The 22409-nt window shown below is 40.7% G+C and overlaps 2 long non-coding RNA genes across 4 annotated transcripts in view; one reads left to right on the forward strand and one right to left on the reverse strand.

Moving 5' to 3' along the window:
• Positions 1–12900: 12900 nt before the first annotated feature.
• LOC140647662 (uncharacterized) lies at positions 12901–21551 on the reverse strand. Its single transcript, XR_012040901.1, has 5 exons — positions 21428–21551; positions 19769–19814; positions 19377–19434; positions 18684–18843; positions 12901–13943 (listed from the first exon to the last, which is right to left on the reverse strand). It is a non-coding gene; the product is annotated as an uncharacterized lncRNA (long non-coding RNA).
• LOC140647660 (uncharacterized) overlaps positions 17876–22409 on the forward strand; it is a 45756-nt gene continuing 41222 nt past the window's right edge. For all 3 annotated transcript variants that reach the window (XR_012040898.1, XR_012040897.1, XR_012040899.1), the window contains exon 1: positions 17876–18196. This is a non-coding gene — a long non-coding RNA (uncharacterized lncRNA). The remainder of the gene's footprint in view (positions 18197–22409) is intronic.

Consider the following 22409-nt stretch of genomic DNA (forward strand, 5'->3'; position numbering starts at 1 on the left):
ACAACAGAAATCTTGCCAGACCCTTAACTATAGCGACGCCACTATAATATTTATAAGTACGTTATACTCTTTCCAAACATATGTGCTTATTACTTATGTCTCCGCTCCTGCCTCTCTTCTGGGGGACTTTTCTGTATAAACAAAACAGATTCTCTTGCTTATACTTAGAAAATCTAATTGCTCTGCGTCTCTAGCTGTTATGCAAAAGCCCAAACAGCCAAGAGATTCTTTCAGTGCATTTGCACAGCAGCGAGTCTCTACCAAAAACATAAACTTCCTCTTCCACTTTGCTCTTCTTTGCTTTCATAAATCTGCCCATTTCACTCGTGTTTGGATAAGATTATTCTCTGAAAAAAAAGTAAAAATAAAAAATGCAAGGCTGAGGTGGATAGGCCATCAGTTACGCAGCCCAGCCTTACAAGAGCTGACAATTCTGTCCCTTTAAGTAAACAGAGGAACAGAAAAGATACATAAACAAAGAGACCACTTGCAGGGCTGACAGCTTGTCTGCTCCAGCAAAAGCAGGTTCCCAGGGAAAGTGATTGCCTAATAGTAATAGGGAGTGACAGGGATTTCCTAGCTTTTCCATGAACATCTCAAAGCAGTTTGGTCCTGGGCACAGATATGCCCGTTTCTGCTGATGAGTTAGACAGATGTGGCCTGCAGGTGAGAAACTGCTCGAAAGTAGCTAACCCAAAGGAACATAGGTTCCCCTGCACAAGGTATGAGCTGGATTCAAAGTCACCAGAGCTTTCAGTGAACACAGACCGGGATGTTCTTAGCTGCTTTTGGGTTGGGTTTGCATCAGGGGTTCGGTTTCGAAATCAGACTGAGGAACAGTCTGAGAGTGGCTTCAAGTGAGCTTAAAGCAAAATGAAATGGGATTCAAATCTGAAATAGTAGAATTTTACTGAAATCGTCTTTCTTGTGAGATTTTAGCCATGTTTCAAACAGCACTTTGGATAGGTCTCTTCCAACTCTAAAACAATAGGAAATCGAACATGTAAAGATATGAATATGTAGCCTGATTCTAGTCAGGAGTGCCGGGTAAGTTTTTCACTTCAGCTGCCTTTTTACCCTGGCTAAGAAATATTTCAGTTGGGTTGTATCTATTTGAATGCTTAGGTAATTCAGAAATTAAACTACTTGGAGTTATGGTCTGTATATAGCCTGTAAAAAGGAGGTGTTTGGGGAAAAAAAAAGACTTTTAAGTAAGAAAGTAATACCTAGAGCAAAATATATACAGGAATTGTATAAGTCAGGTAAATGACTCCTGCATGGGATTTTGTAGAAAACAGCTTCTCTGGTCTGTCTGATACTGATGCAGTTTCTCTTATCAGGAGACAGATCAGGAGAAAAGTGTACTGGTCAGCATTTTCTTCTACAGTTCTTCTGCAGTCATAAACAGGTCATAAAAAAAGTGAAACAACTTTTTCAAAGAAGCTACTATCACATAACAAAAGCTCTCTGAAAATATTCTTTCCTGTTGCACTTTATTCTTTCTGAGCTTTCATTTTCTCAAATAAAGGATTTAGTTTTTGACGAGTAAGCTCTTCTGTCTACATATATATGACATATGCGATACGGCTGCAGAAAGAGAGGGGAAATAGTAGACTCAAGCTATCCTTAAATTATATGATGAGTTGTCTGAATGACCGATCTGTTCATAACAGTGAGAAAATGATGGGATGTTGGATGAATGTCTATGTTTCTAATCCTGATAATTCTGAGGATGTGAAGACAAAGTTACCTGTGGAAAAAAAAACATTATGGAAGACCAAGTATAACCCATATGTGGGAGGAATTGTATTAAGATTGTTCTGTAAATATATATGAGATGTGATTCCTCTCTCAAAATATTGGCATTAAATTCTGGGGATTGACCTAAGTGGAACCTCCCACAAAACACCTCAGAACTCGGTCACTAAAGCTGAAACCTGGCATCGATAGTAGGCATGAATTTTATTATCTGAAAATATTTCTGATCATTCCTGATTCTTCTGAGTTTGGGGAACTCAAATAGGAATTAAACACTACACAGAAATTATAAGGCATAGATGTAAAGTCTAATAAATTGTTTTATTTTCCCCTTATTTTCGGCATGGATTGTGTCAGAGCACTTTAGCCTTGGATAAACTGTATCCTGAAAACTGAAATCGGGAAGTCAGGAAATTCAGAGACTATTAAGAAAAAGGAGACTGAGGGGAAAAAACCATACAAATAGGTTTGATGACAAGGAACAAATTTCATTAAGAAGAAACCCACATGAGGAAAACCAGTTTTTACTTTGCTGTTTTAATGGACAAAGTCAGCAATATAAAACAACCAGGTCATCCATCTATTCCTGCAGGAAAACCACTGGAGCCTTCAATATCATAGTGTCAGCTGCTTTTCTATAGCCTGACCTCATGAGCTAAGAAGCATGAACTCTGCTAAAAAAGATTCCTTTGGGTTCAGTAAGACTGCCTCCTGTTTTTAAGTTTTCTCTATGTGTGTGTGTGGGTATTGTGACACCTGCAGTCTGATAGAGCTGTTATTGCTCTAACTAGGCAAACTAATTTAGGCACCCTGGTTTTTTTTTAGTCGTGCTTAAGTGGCTGATTTTAGCCTTTGAAAACAGGAAACAAGTGCTATAATTTTAAAGAAATAACCTGGCAATCAACCCATTAAGAACAAGAAATCAAGGGTGGGTTTTTGAGGGTGGTTTTTTTTTGAGTCAGAAGCTTAAAATTGGACACAACTCAGACACAACTTTCCTTAACTAACCCCTGACTCTGCTTAGAGCAGTAAGGAAGTGGAGGAGGAGCATGACTTTAATGGACTGAACCAGAAAATAATAAAAGAAAAACAATGCTATTCTCTGGACAAAAGAGTGTCACGATGAAAAATCAGTTTATTCTCAGTTAGAATAAATTTTGAAAGAAAGAAAACACAAGAAGATAATTTTCAAAGGAACTGCTCTCATAAAAAATTGATGCATGTATCATGAGGATAACTTAAAAAAGGAAGCAATAATTTAAACATTCCCTTTCCCAGAACCTTCACTGCAAATTTGTAACAGAATAATCAAGTGCAGAGGTGTTTAGAAAAGCACTTAGATTCACCTGAAAGTGATTTGGGCAGGTTTTGTTTTCCCTCCTTTTGTTAATTTATTTTGATTAACAGCTAAAATGTATTTCAGTTATAAGCAGATCTAAGTTGTTAAGTCAAACTTAATAAATGAGAGTGGCCAGCCAGGGGGAACGCTGAATTGAAGGAAGACTCACTTTTCCTTCCCAGTGCCCAGGATGTAATCAAAAGCTCTGCTTCTACAGTCCATGAGTCAAATCTTGACCTCAGATGCACCTGCAATTGAAAGATTAGTGGGAACTGTAGGTGCACAGCTAATGAATAACTTTGGTCCTAGGTGTTAGAAGATGAAGCAAAGTTCCAGCAGCTCTCACTCCTGAGAAACTGAACCCAAATTTTTTGAGAAACAGGATGACAGATATATGCAGCCAGTTATGTAAATCCATTACTTGGCTTGTCAACGATGACATTAGGCAGAGTTCCCAGGCAATGTAGGGATACAGCCATCCTCTGTTTTATGCTTTGGACTGGAAGAACCTAATTTGACTCCCGTAACTGAAAGTTTTGAATTTGGGTCTGCCTTTAATGCTTATTTGCTGAAGATGATGGACAGAAGCTGCCTCTAAACTCCTGCCTATATTCCAGCACTGCTCACCTGAGCCAGTGTACTCTCACACACAGTGTCTCTTCAGTATTATTCGACAGGCATTTCCTCCCACGCCACTGATACAAGAACAGACCACATGAAAAAATGGAACGAGTCCTAAGACACTGAGTATTTCCCCTCCCCGTCCTGGATGTTTACAAGCATTCTTTGCTGTCAAAACAATATTCGTACAAACCAGTGACTGTGCTGGGGTATTTCAGTCTAAGCATGTAGCTAGAGATATAGAGAAACACTCAGAAAACAGCTTTCTTAAACAAATAAACAGCTCAGCTCTTGAACTCTATGCTCAGAGTAATCTCTGTCATTATTAATCACAGTCAGTGTTTGACTTAGCAGTCTAAATGGGGGGAAAGCAAGGGAGGAGGGTAGAAAAAAAGTCATAACCCTCTGCTCAAACCAGCTGAGAACTGTTTTCTTAAACATGGAATATACGATGGGCCTGATCCAGCTGCTGGGGAGCACTGATCTTGTGAGGAGACAGATCTGGTATCTTTGGCATGAGTGTTACCACAAGAACACAGAGGGCATTCGTAGGTAATTGCTAAAAGCCCCAAAGTCCCTTACAAGAAGACTCCACAGACCAGCACAGTGTCTGTGGCTGTATATTAGCTGTTCAGAGTCTGTTTCTGTTTAACAAATGATAAAAACACAATCCAGCTCCTAAGAAGGACAGTTTCTGCGTTAAGAAGATGCTTAGGGAATAGGATCACTTCAGAAGCCTTGAAAAGAAGTCGAATAAGGAGCTCACAAACTACTCTTTCAAGCAGTACCCTTCCTTCTCCTAAAATGAGTCTCTCACCTATAGTCACAAATCCAGTTGGAGAAGCTGAGGGAGCCTCTCTTGTCAACATATATTATTCTTATTATTCTCCTATAAGACCAGAACACTCTTGATTTACATACAAGTTGTTGGAGTCATCCATATTATTTTCTTTGGGAAGGCTGAGGAAGAGAAGATGGCTGCTGGAGAGGTCGAGTGAGGAAAGAGGTGTGGGCAAGGAAAACTGATTATTGCTGCTAGCAAAGCTTACTTTTTTCCCCCTCATTGTCAAATAGAGCTGTTCAGCTGATGAAAACCAGCTGGGCCCTCAGACAGTTGATGAAGCAATAAGGTCCACATGCTGAAGGCTAACATGAAGCAAAGGTGCTAATTACTGGCAAAAAGGTAAAAAAAAAAAAAAGGCTCCACCTGCACACTATAACTTCTGAACCTTCATTTTTCCCAGGAACAGGAAAACTATAATTTAAACAACCTGTCCCACTCATTGTTCTTTTATGAGGGAAAATTTGAATTTTAAGGCAGATTATGACCCTGAGTGACAGAAAAAACTATGCAACCAGGTTTGCACATTGAACTGATTTAAGAATCAAACGGTTTCTAGATAGAGAGATTAGCTGACACATAGCGTGGGACCAGCCATGTCCCTCATTATAGCCTCAGCCTGGACAGAAATAGATTCTGAAAATCTTTAGTCTCCTGTAAACAAAATTGCCAGAGTCCCACAGCCTCAGCAGATGGGCCTGATTCCCTGCTGCTCTAAATTAGCCAGGTATGAGACTATGGATTTTTGCATCCACTAACTTACTGCAGCCGATGGAGCTTGTTCTGCTGCTGATATGCAAGGGTCAACTTGTTTGCTCGCTTTCACAAACAACACATGCTTACTGAGGAAGCTACAGAAGCCGGGAAGGTGACAGCCCTTCCCTTTCCATCCTTACTATTATGTTCCATGATGCCACCGTAGCATGATTAAACCTTGAGTCGAATGATGTGCTGTTGGCTCCTGCTCACGTTGCCTTCCTCGCCTTGCCTCTTTCCGTACTGTCCCATTTCCTTTCTTCGACTACCTTCTCTTGTCTTCCTTGAAGTTTGTTTCAGGACAGATTTCCACCTTCCTTCATCATTTATTTTTTCTTCTCAGAAGTCCCTACACCACAGGGACCTAGGTGTGGCTATAGCAGGGACGTAGGTGAAGGCATGGGACCAGCCGGATGCAGATATGACCCTGCCTCCAGGGCAATGCTTGGAGGACAGGTAGGATTGCCTCTGGCCAGTTAGCAGTCAGTAGCACCGCAGTGTCGTGCTTCTGACACTCTTTCATTCAGCAGTTCTACATGATGGGGAAGGCGGCAGAGAAAACATGTTCATAGGATATGCCTGTCTAAAATCAGCAGAGCAGCACTCTCCTTGTCAACTTATACCCAGCTTCCTGTTTTGATGCATGATTCCCTGACTGCTATTTAATCCCAGTTTGGCTCTAAAAGATTACAAAATACATTTTTGGCAATGGCTTTCTGAGATTCCTAGCAAACAAAACTCGTTTTTGGGAAGACGCCGAACTCTAATAAAACTCTTCAGGAGAAATGTTTTCTAACTATAGCTACTATGACTACTTACTGCATTTAAGCACTGATGTTGGAAGTAAGCTGTTATGAGATAAATTCATACACACTTTTCTGGAAGTGATTTATTAGTACTGTTGTCACCAAAAAGACTACACCCTGTAACAGCATGATCCCTGGACAAGATTAGACATGAGGCCCAAGTTGAAACAGCTCTTGAATTTGATTCAGAGACTTGTGCCCTTTCACAACTGAAACTACAATAATAGGAGACTTGGAAGCAACAAGTGCCACCAAATAATTTCTCAGATACCACTAACTTGCAGATAATTCTCTAATGTAGTATTTTAAGCTTAAGGATTCATATGGAGTAGATCTCTTCAGAGTCTACAATACGCAGGTATGCAGCCTCTAAAACCTTTTAATCAATTAGCAAGATCTCAGAGGATTTCTCAGAAGCATAGCAGTGATAAACACACCTCAGATTAGGAGGTAGTCTGTTAAAACCTTCAGAAAGCAAATGTTTCATGTCCTAGCTTCCTCATGTTCCAAACAATGTTTAGGGCATACAGTAAATAAAATCTAAATACAGCCAACACATGATTCTTACTTTAGTGCTATCAGAAAATGCTAGGAGACCAATTTGTATTAATTTTCACTTCACACCCAGACGGTTTCTTTGTAGTACACTCTCTCTCCTAGGTCAGATCTAATAGAAATATGGTTGCATGGTAATACCTATTTTCTTATAAATCCATAAATATTCTACCTAGATAGCCACAGGTGAACTCTCCCGCCCCCCCCCCCCAAAAAAAAAAAAGTCAGACTACTGATTCCTACAAAGACATGAGGCATGAGCTTCAAATAAAACAAGAAGAGGTTAGCAAAGGTTTGGATAATATCCATGTTAAAATGGTTGGGTCTAATGCACTCAGATGCGACACCATGTAAGATTGTAAGATGCATAAAACTTTTAAAATACATCACAAATTGACTCATTAAATCTTGGAACCACTGACAGATATCATTGGAAAGATGTCTGTGAGGTGAGACAAAAGAAGACCGTGAAAGGACAACGACAGTGTCTATCTTTAAAAAAGAGGCAGAAGAGGAAAAGGGCAATTTTTACACTACAGCTCCAGGTTGCCAAAGAAATGCTAGAACAAATAATCAACAAACCATCTGTAAATACCTAGAAAATAAACAATGCGATAAGCATGAGCCAGTTTACATTTGCCAGAACAAACTGTGCAAAACCAAAGTAATTCCTACAACCACATAACAGAACGTGCAGATAAAGAAGTCATAGTTGTTATATAGCTCATCTTAAGAAATGTACCAGACGGTATGACATGATGTGCTCCGGGGAAATTTACGGAAGCATGGACTAGGTGAAAGGAAAATACAATTCTCTTTTCAGAAGGCACCAATCAATGGTTAAAGGGTCTTTCCTACATCAAGTGTTACTCAGTATTTTCACTAATGATCCCAGAAAGAAAAAAAAAAGTATCAAATATCAAAAACAACTTATCAAATTTGAAGATGACACCAAGTAAGACAAACTCTTACTGCACTATAGGACAGAAAAGACACCATAATCCTCCTACATTGGTGTTAACAGTCAGAAAGCCATAGGACACTGCCCACAGGGGAGAGGACCATTTATTGCCTCTGTACAGGAATAAACTGCTGCATCAAGAACAGATAGAGAACAGGTGCCTAAGAAGTATTTAGGTAGGAAAGAACTAGGGGTTATGTAGTGGATCATAGGGTGAACGATGCCATTGCCCAAATGACACACAGGAGTAGCCTGCAAAAGAAGATACAGTCTGCAAGAGACAAGATTCTCCTTCTTCCCTTTTCAGAGCTTGCGAGGCCTCAACTACAGTATCTATCTGAGTAAAAATGTTGAGCGTTGAAGACTCCACAGGAGAACTACAGATTCAAAGTCTAGAAAATATGCCTTAGAGGAAAGATTTAAAGATTTGAGGTTATTTGGTTACTGAAAAGAGGGTGGAGAAGACTTGGTAATTGTATTAAAATATAAAAAAGAAAGCTGCAAAGAACATGTTTTCTATGCCCTTCGTGTATAGGACTAGACTAATGGAAAGATTTAGATTAGGTATTAGCAAAGGCTTCCTAATAGCATGAACAGTGAAGCTCTGGAGTAAACACATGAGGAGACTGTGGAATCTTCATCATGAAACATTTTTTAAAAGTGATCAAACATGTGTAAGACACAATACGAATATGGTTGATACTGTCTTTCCTTGTCCATCATTTTGAAGTCCTCTTTACTCCTGTGATCCTGTGAAACCACAGTCCACAGAAAACCGATTGGGTCTGAGGTGACAGTCTCTAGACCCCTATGAAACAGTGCATCTCTGTAGTACAGTTCTCAAATAAGAGTTTAATGGTAAGGGCAGACAGTGGTCCACAAAAATTTGAGGTTTGGCAGTGGTCGGTTAGCTGAAAAAGCTTGGAGATACTGCCACAGGCCCTACCTCAAAGTCTGAACTCATTTTACATCCCACCTTTATTCAGCCCAAATCCCACTGAAATATGGCAAAAAAAACCCTTTCCCCCCCTCCTTTTTCTTTTTTTAAACTCATGGAAATCAAGAAATTCTCCCATTTTTGCCAGCTGCACAGTGGTACAATTTTTATTTTTTTTTTCACACAACTAAGGTGGAGTAACTTTAACCACCCAAGATGTATAATTATCACTCTGAAATGCACTGCCTGGAACGTATTATTGCTGTCATGAAATGGAATTTATACACAGTAAGGAAACAGTTAGCCCCACAGATTTACTGGACATTATCGGCAGGGCTATGACATCAAGGGCAGCCAATCCAACAGCTCCAAGCGAGCTCAGCACTCACAAACCATTTCATGCTTCTAAGTACTTATTACCAATAAAACAAATGTTATGACTGTGTATTTTTAGGTAGTCCAGTTGATTTGTCAGCCAGTCTTTTGTACGCTGAAGACGTCTGTGTGGCACGGTGAGGCTAACTTGGAGAACTTGAAGACAAGGCATTTTCTTACACAGCTTTGGTTCTGCATTTCAGGAGCTGCTTTACAGCAGCGCTGCTGAAGCAGAAGGTCACACACAGAATAAAACCACTGCGAACAATCATTTCTGCTGATGGAGAATGAACCCTCACACCATTTCGGCATTTATGGGTATCAAGCTGCAGCTGTACTCAAAGAAGAGGAAAGAACTCCTGGATATTTCTGTTGCAGCCCCAACCACAGCAAGCCCCAACAGGCAGGCAGTGGTTGCGGGTCTCTTTGTAACACCTACCCTGGTCCAATGGAGACACTCTGAGCAGTATCTCGGAAAGGCTCCAGCTCACCAGCACCAGACAGACCTCACCACGCATTAGGATCTGGCTAAGTTTTAAAGCCATGACACATTTTGGCAGGTTGGCATCCGGCAGTTCAAATGCACCTGCTTACAATTAGTTACAATAAATTCCACATAAAATGCCTCATTGCTTGGATCAGGGTACCTTGTTCACAGACTCATGTTTTAACCCTTTCAGTATCCTAGTTTTATTAAAGGTGAGCCACAGAGGTTTCCTTTAACTTTCCTTGACCTTTTCTTTGTCAGGGCTTCCTTTTTGAGAGTTCCATTTAAGGACCTGATACTGAGGACAAAAGAAAAAAGCCCATTAACAGCAGTGCAGGAGACTGAACTGGACTGTCTGAGGACAATTAAAGTAAACATAACCCACTGAACATTCGCTGTGATTCTGAGCAGAAATGGATTAACTCCTAATATGGAGTTAATACTCTTCCAAAACATACAATAGCATTTCCTTGTACTACTAATTATGACAATAAAACAACTGTGTTTGGAGAGGAAATGAAGAAACACCAGAAATCACCTGGTTGCCCAATACACGTGCATTATTGAGCTATAAACTTCCATTTTTGGATACCACTACCACGTTCTGCTGCTACACTGATATTTTTAATGCCTCACAATATGAACTTTAAGAGGGACAGATTGCCTGGTTTATATACTATTGTGGGGAACAGAGATTTTTACTGGGACAAAATAATGAACTATCAAACAAGCATGCTCTAATTGTAGCTAATAAAGAGTCACAAAATCCTGTTAACTCCAAAAGCCTGGGGCAAAAATGTATTTATTTCAGGAATATAAGAAGTAAATTAATTTGGGATAGGATGCACCTGGAGGAAGTTTAGATCTAACTGTTGGCCCAAACCAAATGTGAAGGATGTCTGGATCCAGTTCCATATTCATATTCCATCTTGCTTCTATCTCTATAACATGATGGAATGGGAAAATCCAAACTCCAGATCCAAGAATACAGAATATTTCAAGGATTAATATAAACCCTTTTTCTTCTTCAGTGAAACATAGAACATCTTTGTAGTCAACAGGGCACAAAGTGGATGCAAACATAAGCATATGAAATTTAACTCTCTTCATCCATGTTCTATTTCTTTTGACACTAATTTCACATTCCTAACTGCATTATTCTCTCAAATGAAAGAAGAGTAATGCTCACCAATATCACAGCCCTATAGCAACAAGAGATACAGAATAAAGATTGAGTACCAGCCTTTCAAAAAACCCTTCCACCCTGATTAAAAGTGGGTAAGGAGATTCGTTATCAATAAAAAGTATTTGTGCTGCTGGTCTCCCATTCTTTTTATTTTTCATTCAGTTAATTTGAAAAAATATCTGATATTTAGACTTAATGGGCATTTAGAATTCAATATGTTGACAATGAAATCAGTTCGTTCTTGTAAAACCATGGGATTAATCCCAAACTACATTGCAACAATCTTTTTTTTTTTCTTTTTTTCTTTTTTTTTTTTTGCATCATTAAGGTCAAAATAATGTATGTTTATCCTCCCCTACTCTAGCTGGCAACCCTCCTGCTTCCTTTCTCCAACTGGAGGGGAAGGTGAGAGGCTGCTTTGCATTGTCTGGCAGGGGACGTTTGTCTCATGGGAGAGAAAATGCCTTCCTACAGACTACAAAAAAAGTCTCGGTAGACAGGATATACAGCACACTCCATGTAAACTTCATTTTGATGTAATTAAGTGAGACTCACGAGGCACATCTCTTTATGTGTTACTAAGTTTGCTGTCGCATACTCCAGGAGCTAAGTCCATCTGGGGCCAGAGAGCAAGGAAAAGGCTGAAGATTGCAGACTTCCAAGTGCAAAACCACCTGGTAGGTTTTGGATGCTTAAACCAAATTGTCACATATAAAGGCACAGACTGGCTTAGGCCATGTGGATCTCAATGGCATCAGTGATAGAGAAGCTATCTGATACACTTAGATAGGTATTAATAGATCTACAGAGGAACACATAAGGAGGACTGGAAAGTACACAGAGGTCCCTTCTGTGTACAATCTTAGACAAGATTAGACAAGGTTAATCCAGAAAACATCTCTGATGCTTTAGAAAACTCTCAATCTAGCAAAAAAACTAAGAATCACTATTTCAATGTACCAGAGGAAGGGAACAGGAAAATTAATGTCCATGGCTTTAATCAGTTCAAACATATATATCATCAAAGCAATACAACCAAAGTATTTTTTCATATCTAGTCCACAGAAGTCAGATGCACTTAAAGTGTGTGTGTATATATATATAAAATTCTCATCGAGGTCGGTGGGAGTTATGTGGCCTCACAAAAGGGGCCCAGACTTCTGACTTGAAGCACTTTAACCATGGAAATTACAGAGAACTTATCTTGTCACTAGTCTCTTGGGGTGCCTCTGTCTCCCATTCAGTAGTTCAGGTAAAGTAATTTAAAAAAAAAAAAAAAAAAGGCAACAGAAAAGCTCTTTGAGATTTTATTAAAGACTTTTACGTAGAGCAGGGTTCAACAAGATGTTTGCTACTCCAGCAAAGATTTATGCCAAGAAAAGCCAACTTGGGTCTTGAGTATAAACCAAATCCCCCTATATTTATTGAGCTTAGAGGATTCAGTATCACATTCATGTGAATCTAAAAGCTGCAAGGATGGAATCTACAACTTATATTTCTCTCCCTATAATTCTTGTTGACTTGACATAGTACCACTCCCTCCTAACATATTCTTATTTCCCTGAAGCTTGAAATTCTAGTGAGAGCTGTAACAGCATCTCAGTCCAACAGCTTTCTGATTGCTCCCTCTTCATATAATGATTTCCCTGAGTTCTGTGCTTCTTTGACAGCTCTTTCTCATTACAGAGCTTTCCCTACCTCATTACTCAATATCCTATCCTATATTGTCCTTGAACACAGAGACCTCCCCCTCCCCCATTTCAGGTCTCAGTAGGAGCCCATGACTCATTTTTATATACCCTCCCCAGGAACCATGAGTTTCCCAGGTGCATTTCATAAGGGAGAAAGCAAATGGTTGCTTAGGCAAAAATATCTTTCAGGTGAATGCGCATTGAGGCAACAGACAAGCGGTATGGAGGAACCAGATTTACCTTTCCCATTGTTTACTTATTCCCAAATCTAATTCCCTGCAGAGGCTGTATCACCAATTCCTCCAATTCCTCTTGTTTTTCACAGTTGGCCTCTGCCTTCCTATATCCTCTTCCCTCTTAATTTTAGCATGCTTAGGAGAAGCAAATCACCCCAAAGAAATTCCTGGGGGAAAGTCCTTACGCAGCTATGTAGTACATAAAGAGGTGCTTGTTTGCTCAGCTTATTGAAGAGCAGAAACTTTGCCAAGCTATAAAGAGCAGGAGTGTTACTACTTGATTACGGACAGCTGCTTCACACTGTTACAAAAGTCAGTTTTGCTGAATATTTGATTTTTGGCTGTTTTTTTCATAACTATTCTGTAAATGCCTGTGAAAACCTCCAAAGCAACAGCTTAACAAATGGTATTTACCATCCTTCTTTTCCTATGGGAGTCATTGTTACGTTATCCTTACAGGTGTTTTCCTTATAGCAGCTCTGGTACGCAAAGTGGGGATCAGCGGCTCCGCTGCATCATTTTCATTCTCCTTTTACTTGTGCTGTGGTGTCAAGATTGTTCTGCCTTCCCTGCCTGCTGCCTTCTCTGATCTCTCTTTCACTAGCAACAAGAGTCCTTCCATTCAATTCCTAGTGTATCTTAGAGGGATTTATTTTCAAAGGTGCCTAATTTCCTGTTGCCTGTTGTGATGGATCTTCCTAGAAATCGCTATGGTCAGATCAGCACACTGTGACTGTGTTCCCCTACCAAATTTCCTCGGCATTAGAAAAGAGTGATGGAGCTCCAACACGAGCAAAAGTACTTGGGCAATTTCTTAGCTGGTAATATCAAATAAGGTCATTCCTCCACACTAAATTCTTCAGAAGTTGAACTTACAGGCATTTCTACTACAAACTGAGAAAACTTCGATCTCCATCATTCTACCTGAAATTGGCAGAAATATTATGAATTTCTCCAGGCCTCACAGATGGCTTCTGAAAGGCACAAGACTCAGCAGAAGTGTAAAAGAGGAGACCACAAAATGGAAAGGAAAAGGAAAGGAGGAGAGGAGGCCGTCTGTACGAACAGCTGGAGAGAGAGAAACCCTTCAACTGCATCAGGGCGGCTGTGCTGGCTGCCTCCAGCCCCCTCCTCAGAGCCCGCGCAGGTGCCGGGGCCGCTGCGACCGGAGGGCTGATGGCACGAGTGATGAATCACATGCTGCAGCCAGTGCTGGCCGGTGACCTCCAGGTGGGAGCCCTGTCCGAGTCAGGGGTCCTTCAGCGGCCGCGGGATTGCGGTGCAGATGCACGTGGCAAAAGAAGATGGATGAAGTATATCTCGCCGGAGGTGTGAGGTATGCCGTGTTCCCACGCACGGACGGACACACACAGACTGTGCCGCTCTGCTAAAACCTAGGGCAGATACGGCAGGTTTATGAAGCACATTAAGAAGGAGGTCAATGCTATTCCTTATATTTCACAGACTGGGAAAATGGGGAGCAGGTGAATGAAATGACTAAGATCACCCAGGAAATGTCCGGCAAAGCCAGGAATTGAAGCCAGTTCTATCCTAGTGCCTATGTATGGCTTTAGAACAAGATTATCCCTTCTGGCCTGTCATGTATAAGAACAGACATTTTACAAGCAACCTTTCCTAACAAGATTTTTTTTTCTATTATTATTCCTCTTAAAATAATCCTACCATTAAAACACAAGTGACTTCACAGGCATAAAACTCCATTTAAATAACATTATATTGACAGAACCTGACACAAAGCCTGGAAATTCAGAGTTATGGTTGGCATTCCCTGCTGAACTCGAGTCACTGTGCCTTTTATTTTCCACATGAGCATTAGTGTCAGCCTTAAGTGTGGATTTCCTGACTTTTTCAGCCTGTGTCACAACCTTCACTTTATTTAAATACAAAATTTTTCCTGTGAATATCTACTGAATAGGTCACCAGAATTACAGTGTCATTTTGCTACTTCTAAAGTAAGATCTGGCAAATAAACTAAGAAACAATACAAATCTTGATCCAAAGTCCTAACCAAACCCAGTCCTAAATTTTCTGGCTTTATGAAGAAGAAAAGCCAGATGGGCTGTGGGTTTCCTTAAAAAGCTAAAAAATAAAGTTTTTTGTCTCTTTCTGTCTAGGACTGGAAGGAGAAATTAAAAAAAAACAAACAAAAGGTCTTCTCTCATTGCCTTGCTCTGCTTTTGCAAAGGCAGGGAGTGCAGACAGTTCAGTCACGGTCATACATCTGAGCAAAAGCTGTTTATCAGATAAACCCCCTGGAAGAGCTGCCAGGGCTTCCATCAGTGCACTGAATTTTTGGTCTTGATGAACCAGCCAGGCAATTACAGTTCCTGGTGCACACAAAAGGGAGATGTAGAGTCAATATGAACTGTGGAGTAATTAGTATGGGGGAGGAACACATGCATTTTACTGTCAACATGCCATGCTCTCCCTGCTACTTGTCAGGCATATGTCCCGATATACGCATCATGTGCATTTGGCATGTCCCCAGGTGATATGCTGGGTACACAAGCAGCTCAATGCAAGCAGACCTGTCTCATGAGATCGGGACTCAATGTGCACGGTCATGCCTGCATACATGCATGCTGTTGTGCGCGCCTAATGGAGACGGGCTGAAGGACAGCAAGGACAACATCAGCAAAGAGCATACTGCCTCAGGAGCAAAATCAGTCCTCCAGCTCCACCTCTGAGGGACCTGGGAAAGAAGGCGATGGGCGGTCAGGCAACAGATTGGCTGTTTGGTCCTGCAAAGACAAATCTGGATCATGAGTGCAACAGATAGAAATCATCCATTCACCAGCCCTATGACATACCACCGATATGTCTGTAGTGCCTTCTTTTTGAAGCTCCCTCATGCCAAATCCCCTAATTTGGACATTTGGTCTATATTCTACCACTTAAAAGTACACGTGTGCTGGGACCGCTCAGCTGCACCTGTACAGGACTGAAGACATCAACAGGGCTTTACTGCTTATAGTTTCACTGAGCCCTGGCCCAAATCTGGCCCACAACCCAGGAGACTCAGAGATCAGCTTCTCCTGCAGCAGCACTGACCCAGCATACAAGCTTCTGTCCCTGTGCCAGCCAATAGTCTGGCCCAGAGAGCTGGAGGGGATGAAGAAAGAGCTCAGAGCAGCGTCCGAGTCCCCTCCTCTGCTGGTGGCCCCCCTGGGGTGGGCAGCATCCCTCCTCCCCTGCACCCCAACCCCCTCCCGCCCCAGTGCAGCCTTCTATGGCACGCATGGGTTTTATGACTGTTGCAAGGGATGGCAATGCAAGAGAGAAATCCTAAAACTTCAGTCCATCCGTCCAGGGTTCCATCACCCAGGTCTAAGTCATCTTCCACTAACACTGCAGTGTAAATGCAGGGGATCACTGTTCTCTTCAAATTATGCTGAATTTACCATTAGCCCTTTAACCTACGAGTACCTAAGCATGTGGGAATGCCTGAGGAATTACACATTACTAGTTCTACCTAAACATAAGTATGGACGGAGTTTGGGCCCTTGTAATACCTTCAGCAAGCACACGTACAGGCTGCACTTGCACAGATTGCATTTGTACAGATTGACACAAGCAATTAACAATTCCTTATGGCAATTCTTTACCACCTTTGCTTAGATTCTGTTGCTACTGGCAGACACCAGGGCTGATTTCCCTCTGTATTAAGGCCATGTCTAAATTAAAGTTCTCATTGCTTTGAGATGGTAAATTGCAATTTTTAGGTGTTATTTCAGTTTATCAGAATTTTTCTTGTTGCCTAATTCCCAGCTTCCCAAAACCATTGCTCTAGAAAGTAGCTCAGTGGTAGAAAACTAGGAAGATTATATCTTTATTTGTCTCAGAGCTTGGTGTTTTAAAACAAAATACTAGATAAAGACTATTTCTATCACTTACGCAATTTCTAAAGTCTGTATGAGAAACTACAGGAGATGGTCCAGTTCATATAATCCTCTTTAAGATAGAAAATAAGACAAGTCCTTATCACATATTTTACATAGAAGATCACTACATACTGTGACTCATTCAAGGCTTGGTAGCGAGGCTGCAATGTTGAGATCAAAGTAGTGTTCAAAAACATAATCTTCTCCTTTTAAGAAGAATCTGTAGATTATGCAGCGTTTGCTGGGTACGCATAAACAACCAGCTTCATGAAACCTAATCATTTAGTAGTCTTGAGACAATGCTACATTCTTATAAAGCTTGTCTGTGACAACTCGTTATTATAGCAGAAAGCTAAACTAACACGTCCTTAGGCCTCATCACTGAGGTCTATTCTCAGTTTAAGATCACATTCTGCCTTACATAAAGAGAAAAAAAAAAAAGGTGCTGTAAAGCCAAGAGCCAAAAACATACCCCAGACTAAGGACAGAATATTCTTGGACTTATGCATGTCTACAACACATCCCAGTACGGGGATCCGTAGGTCTGTTAACATGATCCAGAAGGCAAAGAGGCCAAACACTTTGCATCTCGGTTGTTTCGGCGCAAGAGAGGCGTGCAAGGCTGCTGGGACTAGAACTGTCCCTGGGGTTTGCAGTCACACTTGTTTCCCCAGCGCCAGAAATGTGCGGTGCAGAGCTGGCCTGGCACTGCTGACAGCTGTGAGAAGTTCGAGGGAATGAGCAGCCATAGCCAGAACCATGCACGAAGCACATTTTTGCAAGATCTTAAGACTTTATTCACTCTGGACCAAGCCAGGGATTTCAGTGCCTAACTCGCATCTATTTGGTCAGGAAGCAGGCATCTGATTTCCTCTGTGGGCATGGCCTCTTCTCCAGGACGGTTAATATAGGATTTAATAACATTATCAACTTCACACCTCTGTTAATGCTCAAGCACAACTATATACATTCTTTTTTTCTGCTATGTCCTTTTTTTTTTTTTATAAGCAATTAAAAAGGAGTAAGATTGTCATACCATTAGTTTCCAGGATTGCTTTCACAGCATGAATATATAACTATATACAGAATCAAGGAGCACATTGAACTCCTTTCCTCACTCAGAGGTCCCGAAGACGGAGCAAGCAGAGGAACAAAAAGCCAAAGCCCATCTCATTTTTCCACCGAGGCAGCGCACGGTGCTGCGTGAGCACTTCCCGCATTGCACAACGGTGGCTCCGGCTCGAACGCAGCTGGAACAAGCAGGCAGACTGTGGCACGAGCAAGCCTCGTTGCCTTGAAACACTGCCTTAAAAAGTCATATTTGCGTTCAAGTGCCTGTAAGGGCTGTGAAGCCGCTAGTCAGGAAGCAGATAACACCTGTCAGTCGAATTCAAACCACCTGCAGGGACTGGGTTGGAGGGAAGCCTCTGCACACCCAGCCCCAGCTCCAGCTGCCCCCCGGCACCCACACTGACCCCGACTCTCCTCCCACATCAGGAGACCCATTGGTACTCAGCAAGGGAGGTTCCAAACCATAGGCTCTCGGATGGGAAAAGAAGAAGTGGTAGAAGGTTTTTAATCTGCAGCATAGTCTTTTCCTCAATACATAATGTTGCGAAATCCAGTTTCATGCTTTTGCAATTAGTAACCCACATGCAGTGCTTGTTCCTAAAATTACATCGGAAAGACTTCAGGACACGATGCATAAACATGCATGTTAGAACACAGAGGCTGTTCCCAAAAAGGTAAGAAAAAAAATCTATTTTTTCTCAAATCCAGAAACTTCGACATCACATGTATGCATAAGAGATTAAGCAAAATGCCAAAAGTAACAGTTTCAATTGGATTTCATTACTCTGTGATGAGGTTGTCCTCTGTTATTTTTGGTATAGCTCTTAATGAACTGAGCAACCATGCCAGTCCAATAAGCATTTGCTTTAAAGTCTTTCTTTAATTTAGAAAAAATAGTTTTAAAAAAATCACAATTCATTCTGAAGAAGGAGTGACATAAAAGACTCGGTTACAGAGCAGAACTTTCCTTTTGTGTTCACATTTGTGTGGATAACAGGGTTATGTTGGTGACCTCCCTAACATTTCCTTTTTTTCCTTTTCTTTTTTTCCTCTGGATTTCCGCGAAGCATGAACTGTTCTTTTAATGGTCTGGAACTAGAAGTTTCAGGGGGTGGAGGTGAAGAAAATGGGAGAGAGGAAAAATAATTTCACACTTAATACCTGATAGGGTGGGTCATTTTTGCAGAATGGAATATGATTTTTTTTTTAATTTCTTCACTGAGTAAAATACATTTGTCCCATGTTCCTTGCACCTCATTCAGACATGAATGTCTCCTTTCTTCACGTATGCTGGAGAAAGATGTCTTCACTTTGGAAAAGACTAAGTTAGACAAATAAGAAGGAGATTCTCTGAGTATTAAATTGCTTAACAAAAATGGCATATTTCATAACAGAAATGAAAAATCAGAAAGACCTCACCATGTCTCTGGATGAATTCTTTGTCTAAATGAGTGCCACATGTCAGGGCTTCTCATGGAGAAATGGGAATTTTTCTCTCCAAATCTCACATATGGTACACAGCCTAAATCAGATGGAGATAAAAATGCAACCAAACTATGCATGGTTTCATTATGTGGGCTCTTAGGATATTAATGCTGCCTGTTTATCAGAAAAAAACAATTTTTTAAAAAATGCAGAAAATACTCCATTTACAGCAACTAGGCCCACTCTTTGCTTTCACAGTGAGATTATTAGTGGTGAGGAAGAATGTAATCTCATTAAAGCGTGATTTAATTTCTACTTCAGATGCTTTTCCACATGCTGCAAGTAATAGGCATTGTGAGACTTGAAAATCCATAAAGAGTTTGTTTTCAATCCCTCAGAAAACTTGTCATTCTCAAGGTCATGGAAGACCTTTTGATGTGTCAATGCAATGATGCTGCTCTGCAACTGGAGGCCTTGGATGCAGGGCCTAAAGTGCAAAAGACAGCAAGATTAGGTCCCAAGACTCCCTCTTTACTTCCTTAAACAGCTTCTTCAGAGTCCTGAAAGTTCTTGGTGGGACTAAATCCCTTGTTTAAAAATACAAAAAAGTTAGTAAAGGGGAAAAGTTTTCTTTTTTTTTAACCCGTGTTTGAGAAGCAAGACTATGTGACTGAGAGTGTATTACCTTAAAATCCTCACAAATAATGATGTTAACATATATCTTTCCAAAATAAAATTCATTCTGATATTCCTTCAGAGCTAACCATACAAAAAAACCCCCATGATTACATCTTGTTTAATAAATTACTTTTTCTACTTACCCTCCCTTTCAGTCTTCCAGGAATAGCCTGGCGTATGCTCAGGTGTCTGTTATAAATGGAGATTAATAAAGCTTATGTTTTAAAGGAGTTTAATAAAGTCCAGAACAAATTAAACCAGAAGTAGCACAACAAAAAGCCTATTAATATTGCTACACCAGGGACCTCTTAAAGGCACATAGCTTTGGTGTATTCCAAGTTTCATCTCACACGGTACCTTGAACAGGATGTGGGTTGAGAAGGTTTCACAATGCGTCTGGTTCTCAGTAAATCAGTCGTTAACTTTTGGGTTAGTTTTCACTGAAATTGTCAAATGATCATTATTCCAAATTTGATTTCTAGAGCGTTTTATTCCCTTATTAGATGTGTATTTCAGGGCACACAATGACACACACTGGGTTTTGTTTGATCTACCTCTACAGAGTCAGTTAGTAAGTTTAATTATTCTAATAATAACCCTCAGAGTTAGGAAATGTTTCTGCCCCAGTGCAGTACTTATACCCTCTTGGACCACCCAAAATAATTCCTTTTACCATGAAAATGTAATATTACTTTCAAGTTAGTCATTTGTTACTTTGGGAGTCAAAGAATAGAGTACGATGTAGAATACATCCCTGGGATGAGAAAAAGGAGAAGAGAAGGAGTAACTCAGCCATGTTCATTTTAATTATCTATTAATATTTAGGGCACTTCACTGAATTTGAGATGAAGAACAATTACATGAATCAAAATGCTGAGCTAGTTAGCTGCTTAGTTTGCATTTTCAAAAAGCTGAATATATTTATTAAAATTTAATTAAAGTTCAAAACAACAAAAGATAGAAAATAACTTTTGAATATGAGTAATCATTCACAAATAGGAACAATCACATAAAGGAAGCAAAGGCAAATATGTCCATATCATATAGTTAATTTACTAACTCAGCAAAAAAGTATCCCATGCATTACCAGGGCAGTGTTAAGTCAGCTGGCTATTTACGGTTAGCTATCTGGGGCTAAATCCACAAATGGGTGTAGGTATGGCGACTCTTCCTTTTGCCATAGCTAACTTTTGGAGCCAGTGTTAAATCCACCATATGGACAAGTCTGGGTTAGCTGCCTTACGTCCCCCCACCATGAGCAGGAAAATGAGCAGCACGGAGCAAGGCTCACAGGGCGGCAGCAGGGACACCCATGAAGACAACATAGGTTAAGGAAGGACAGAGCACGTCTGCTGTCCTGCCTCTCTCCTCAACCTAAAAGCACTGAATTAGGCACCTGTGGGAAACTGGTCGTCGATTTCTTGCACCAGGCACCCACGGTTTCTGCCTGTGTGTGCACAACAGGCTTCTGGTTTCTCTTGAATCACAGATGGAAGAAGCATCAACACAGCCCATCTTATATACAAGAACCCGAGCGGCAAGCCCTCTTCCTGGGTGCTAAGATACATCCTAACTTGGAGCCTGATGTTCTTCACACTTCTTAAAGCTGAGACACTGGACAGTCCAGCATAGAAAAATACGCAAGGGCTGGTGAGGCAGAAAAAGCAAGACAATGCATTACTTGTGACTTAACAGTGAGGGCAGCCCTGCTGGGAGAGGAAAAACATGGATGATGGCCAGACAAGTTTATGTAACACATTCTTTTCTATTAGGTTCACACACAGAGAACAATACATACCTACCTTTTATTGACCTTCACGTCTCTCCTTGGAGACCCTTCTCAACTCTCCATTCATTCTCCATGAATTCCAGGGAGTTTTCCATCCTCTGATATCTCATGCTTTTGGTAACCTTCCCTCAGCCTCTCTGGACTTATCTCCCTCTCTCTCATCATTGTTGCTGTTTGAATGAGACAGACAAGTCACTCACTCCAGGTTGTCCCCTTCTTTGTTCCTCTCACAAGACCTCCTTGCCTGAAGTGGAGCATCCAGCTCAGTCACTCCCCAGCCCAGCTCTCTGCACAACACTGTAGCATGCAACTACGGACCAACTGTGATCTACCACAAAGCACACAGTGTATATTGAATTCCTTTGCTGTTAGGGTCAAACTTTTATCCAAATACCACATTCAGCAAGAACACTATTCCTGGAAATCATTCTTCACGTGAAACTAAAGACCCTGTTCTGCCATGCTTTCTTCTTTCAACAAAGAAAATTATAGAATGATAGGAAATAGGTTGGAAGAGACGTCAAAAGATTATTTGAAGAGATATCAAAAAATCCCAAAACTTTTCTACTCGACACAAGCTGGAATCAATTTCATCTGAGCTAATCCTGATTGATAGGATGTATGTGCAACCTATTCTTAAACATCTCCAGTACAGCAATTCTGCAGACTTCCTCAATATTATATTTAAGACCTCAGTTATCTTTACAACCGGGAAGCTATTCTGAATGTATTACTTAAATCACTCTGGAGTACAGTTTATTCTTTTCCCCTTCTAGATACCTTTTATGTATTTAAATACTGTTATTGTGTCTCTCAGTCTGATTTTCCAGACAAACAAACTCAGTTTTTCTAGTCTTTCCCATATCTCAGATTCCCTAGCCTAGTCTGGATCCTTCTCAACTGTTTTATGTCTTTCTTGGCATACAGTACCCAAAATGGTCACAACTCTCCAGCTGAGGCCTTGAGAGAGGAAAGATGGAGTGGAACAATTATTT

The sequence above is a fragment of the Ciconia boyciana genome, chromosome 2 (assembly GCF_034638445.1).
Source record: "Ciconia boyciana chromosome 2, ASM3463844v1, whole genome shotgun sequence".
NCBI classification, from domain to species: Eukaryota; Metazoa; Chordata; class Aves; order Ciconiiformes; family Ciconiidae; genus Ciconia; species Ciconia boyciana.